This window comes from Triticum dicoccoides, chromosome 7A, assembly GCF_002162155.2.
Source record: "Triticum dicoccoides isolate Atlit2015 ecotype Zavitan chromosome 7A, WEW_v2.0, whole genome shotgun sequence".
Lineage (NCBI taxonomy): Eukaryota > Viridiplantae > Streptophyta > Magnoliopsida > Poales > Poaceae > Triticum > Triticum dicoccoides.
The window spans coordinates 166,150,537-166,156,222 of record NC_041392.1 but is presented as its reverse complement, the minus strand read 5'-3'; positions in this window follow the sequence as shown (position 1 = coordinate 166,156,222).

Below are 5,686 nucleotides of genomic sequence, written 5' to 3'. Positions count from 1 at the left end.
CTTGCCCTTTGGCGACATTCCGAATTCACTGAGGTCTCTCTCTTTGTCTGGAGAGCCCCGGCCAGATTATGGCCAACAGGATTGGGATACGGACGACGAAGAAATTCGACGCCCACCCACCACCCACTTTGTAGCCACTGTCGATGATTTAACCGACATGCTCGACTTCGACTCCGCAGACATTGACGGTATGGACAACGATGCTAGAGGCAAAGATGAACCACCGCCCACAGGGCGCTGGACGTCCACATGATCATATGACGTATACATGGTGGACACACCAAAAGAAGGCGACGACCACGAATGGAAGGACGCACCGAAGCCTTGTTCCCTCGAGAAGCAGTCAAAGCGGCGGCGCAAGCGCCGCCCCAAATCCCGCCTCGCAAGAAATAACGATCACACATACCCAGCATTAGAGCAGGGCGAATCACTGCCAGACCATGGCAATACGGAGAATCAAACCGAACAAACCAATTCCGTCAAAGATAATAGTCCGGACGACACAACGCCGGACAGGCACCCGGAGCAGCAGAATGCCCGTCAAAGGCTTGTTGCCACCGCGATGAGCCTAAAAAAGGAGAAGAAAAGGCTCAAGGCTGCGCAGGACACACTCCAAATCAGATGGAGTAAAATACTCAACACATCAGCAAAGTACGGCGACAATCTCCCCACCAAGAGCTACCCAAAGCGGAAGTTGCTACCTGAATTCGATGAGGAGGCCTCAGACCCCTCACAACCAAAAATCAAAACAGCCACCTGGCCGGATAGACGACCTCATGGCAAACATAGAGCTGCCAACAATGCCACTCACAAGACAATACGCGATTCACACGGGGGCTTGCACCAAAAGAACAGCGCAACCAGATCCATCTATGGACCACGCAAGCACGCCCCAGCATACGATATAACATCCGAACAATGCGGTACACCCAGATACAGGGGTGCCGCACACCCCCTATGTTTCACCGATGAGGTGCTGGATCATGAATTTCCAGAGGGATTCAAACCTGTAAACATGGAGGCATACGACGGAACAACAGACCCGGGGGTCTGGATCGAGGACTATATCCTCCACATCCATATGGCTCGAGGAGATGATCTCCACGCCATCAAGTACTTACCACTCAAACTCAAAGGGCCAGCCCTTCACCGGCTCAAAGGCCTCCCCGAAAACTCCATTGGAAGCTGGGCAGAGCTGTAAGACGCTTTTCGGGCAAACTTTCAAGGGACTTATGTTCGACCTCTGGACGCGGATGATTTGAGTCATATAACTCAACAGCCCGGAGAGTCAGCCCGAAAGCTTTGGAACAGGTTTCTTACTAAAAAGAACCAAATTATCGACTGTCCGGACGCCGAAGCCTTGGCAGCTTTTAAGCACAGCGTCCGTGACGAATGGCTTGCCCGACACCTCGGCCAAGAAAAGCCGAGAACGATGGCAGCATTAACAAGCCTCATGACCCGCTTTTGCGCGGGTGAGGACAGCTGGCTAGCCAGATGCAGCACCAGTGACCCCAGTACATCCGAAGTTAGAGATGGAAACGAGAAATCACGGCGCAACAGCAATAACAAACGCCGGTACAAAGGAGACAGCATGAAGAACACAGCAGTAAACGCCGGATTCAAAAGCTCTCGGCGAGGTCAGAAGCCACCCTCTAAAGGTGCCAGAGACGAGCTGTACAGCCTGAATAAAATTCTGGACGAAATATGTCAGGTCCATAGCACCCCTGGCAAACCAGCCAATCATACCCACAGAGAATGTTGGGTCTTCAAGCAGTCCGGCAAGCTCAATGCCGTACACAAGGGGGAGGATACACCAAGTGAAGATGAGGATGAGCCTCTTAAGGAAGACACTGGGGAACAAAATAAATTTCCACCAGAAGTCAAAACAGTAAACGTGTTACACGTGCTCAAGGGCAGAAACAAAACGGCACTCCAAGAAAAATACGCCCGAAGGCTATCACCGCGGAGTCCTGCCACTGGTCGTCTCAACCGATCACTTTCGACCATCATGATTACTCAGTAAGTGTCCGGCGTGCAGGATGGGCTGCCCTGGTATTAGACCCAATAATTGACGGATACCACTTCACACGAGTCCTGATGGACGGTGGCAGCAGTCTAAACCTGATATACCAGGATACAATCTGTGAAATGGGGATAGACCCAACAAAAATTCACCATAGCAATATTACGCCAGGCCCAGGGGCTCGTTGCACGGGCTCCCTGCTACTAAAAGTTATATTCGGCCTCCCTGATAACTTCCATAGCGAACATCTAACCTTCCACATCGCTCCATTCCAAAGTGGCTATCAAGCACTACTCGGACGCGAAGCTTTCGCTCGCTTTAATGCAATACCACACTACGCTTCCCTCACACTCAAGATGCCCGGTCGACGTGGCATCATTACAGTGAACGGAAATGTTAAGCGATTTCTGCGTGCCGAAGAGCGTGTGGCTGCCTTGACAGCCGCACAATAAAAACGGCCTCACCAACTAAAACATTTAGCAGGTCGTCACGACCTCGGACACGGTTAGACGAGTCTGGCGCAGCTATATGCAATTTTTACCGGATCAATGATCACACCCCTATTACAAATACAAGGGGCCCAGCGTGCGCAGACAAGTGGAAATTCTTACTCACCTTGAACTATACATGGTTTATTTAAAAACTACTTTTTGCACGACAACTTTTTTACCTAAGCTCCTCTCTTTTACAGATAATCATCGTGCTACGCCCGTCCAGGATACGGCACAACGGAGACACAGGCGCAGACGTGCAGCAGGGACCCGCTCCAAGGATTCTTTTTAGATTAAGACCCTGCGTAAACCTTTTTTACTATCTCTTGTTGATACATATCCACCAAATTTTCTGCACCATTGAGAAGGATGCTGATGTCTTGGCATGTGGCCACGTCAGAATAATGCAGGTACCTAGACACAAGGGGCTTCTTACAAGCGGCACTATTTCGGCCCGTTTTATACCATAAAGACCGAATACCTTAGGGAGTGTTCGGCGTCGCGAGTTCGGCCTTATATGCATCACCTCCGAATCATTGTCTTTGGTCAAATGTTGGGTTTGCCCGGCTTCTGTGTTTTGGTGCCTAACATTCCGCTTTACCGGCTAAGGTAGCACCAGGAGAACTACTGCGATTGTGCCCTGGTTCATCCGGACGAGCGCCTTAGTAGAGAAAGCCGAAAACTGACTGTCATGATATAGCGTGAGACTGGTCAACCACTCGATGACCTATCGGAATGCTAGAATTCCTCCGCCTTAACGAAGGGTCATTTTTCTGCCAGGCATATACGCACCCCGCGATCGGGAGAGTGCGGAGCCACCAGGGGCTATCTAGTAGCCCCACTGTCAAACTCCTATGGCTAAGTGAAAGTGTTACAGCATTATAGTCCGGTTGCCTCGCTCGCTGCGCTATCACCTCCTTATCAAGACCAAGACGTTGGGTTAAGAGTGAACATGCGTTTTTTTGCGAGCACCTCCGCATTATATGTGTGGGGGTTGAAGCCGACGGCTGTAATCTTTCAGGTTATACACATGTATAAATAAACGGCCGCACAGGAGGTATCATACTACTTTCAGGCAAAAGTATAAACATAGCCTTATAAAAACTTCATAAAAGCATTATGTTTACAATGAGAATACATATCACTCAAACATAATATTTTTCGAGCACTGGGCCTCTATTAAATGAGCACCCTCGAGAACTTCCTCGAAATAGTGTTCGGCAGCCACATGGCCTATGGCCGAAGCCTGCGCTGCAACAGTGGTAGCGTCCATCTCCGCCCAGTATGCTTTAACACGGGCAAGGGCCATCCGCGAGCCTTCTATGCACGCCGACCTCTTCATTGCATTAATACGCGGCACCGCATCAAGGAAATGTTGCACTAAGCTGAAATAGTTGTTCGGCTTAGGCCCTTCTGGCCATAGCTGATCCACAACAGACCTCATGGCGAGTCCAGACAACCTATTCAGTTCAGCCCATTTGGTTAGCTGGTCAGTCAAGGAAAGCGGACGCTCTGGAACATGGAATTGCGTCCAGAACAGCTTGTCCACTTCACGATCTATCTGACCTTGGAAGTACTTGGCCGCATCGGCAGTGCTCGCCGCCAAATCCATATACGCATCTGCCGAGCTCCACAGCCGATCCAGAGGGGCATACAGTGGATCTCCGAACTTCCTCCGTAACATGAAGGGTTTCCCGGCCACAATATCCCCGGCTTCCCGCAGCTCCTCCTTCTTCGCCCTCATAGCAGAACGGGCGTCTTTGTCTGCCGCCGCGGCCTTCTCAAGGTCCGTTGCCTTAGCTTGGTTTTCTTTCTCAAGGACCCGGCAACGGTCGGCAGTGTCTTTCAATTCTATGGCCATCTTGGCCATCTTCTCCTGACTCTCGCAAAGTGCGGCCTTCTCGGCTTTCAACTCTTCGGCGGCCTTCAAAGCAGCCACATTACTAATCCTCGCTTGTTCCTTGGCTCGGGCAAGTTCCGCCCGCAAGGCTTCCACGGTGGCAGCTCCATCTGTAGTCACGACATATTAAAGATACCGGCATTATGCCGCTCTTACTATGTGGCATTCACCGGATAATAACACTTACCTTGTGCCTCGTCAAGCCTCTTGTTAACAAGCTCGATGTCGGCGTCTGCCGCATCCAGTTGCCGTTTTAATTGGGCAAACTCCCCAGTCCGGCTAGCCACCGGAGCTTCCACCACCTGCACATAGAGGCAGTCTGGTTATTGGCTAAGAGTACGATCCTTTGTTCGCTGCCGGTCTCGACGAGAACCAGAGTCTCAGGGGCTACTATCTACATAGGGCACGCCTAACATGTGCAGTACTATCACATATTATCTCACATACCTCAAAGCTTGTCAGTAGACTCATAAAGGCTTCATCTAATCCGCTTTCAGCGGACGAGATTCTCTCCATCACCGTACCCATCAACATATGGTGCTCTTCTGAGATGGCCGCTCGCCCCACCAACTCCCTCAGAACGTCCGACCGCACACCAGGCGGTGCCGGACTCTTTCGTATGCTCTCTTCATGAGTCGGACACGGGGGAATTCTGGGGTCTACGGAACTATCTTCGGGCCTCACCGGATCTAGAGAGGCCCTCCGCGACGACACTTCGGGGTCGCCCGCTTCTGGAGCGGAGGAGTCCGGGGGAGGCGTTTCGCTCTCCATCATCTCTGGAAGAAGATCCCCCGAAGACGAACTCATTTGAGAGGGGCTGAGGCCCGAACTGCAAGATATAAGCGGTGGTTGTTTTCTCAGAGGAAAAAGATAGCATACTCTTACTATTAAAATATTTTGGATCACTTACGACTCATTGGAGGGCTGATCCCCTCGCGGACTTTGTGCGGCAAAAGCACCCTCCGAGGCAGGACCCTCTGTGGGAGACTTCTTCTCCCGTTTGGAGGCTTCGGCTTCCGGATCCTCGGAAGCAGTCCTCTTCCTCCCCTGGTTGTCCTCCTTCGTGGAAACACTCGTTCCCTCGGTCGGAACGGGTAGCGATGGGGGCCCGCGTTCGCCCGTATTATCCCCCTCGGTTTCTTCCTTCAAGGGCTCCGGGCAAGGTGCGACCTCAAGCATCTTCTCCAATACCGGATTTTCCAAACCCTCAGGGAGGGGGGCCAAACACCGAATCATCTTCGCCTTTGTTAGCCAGTCCTGGTCAAAAGGCGA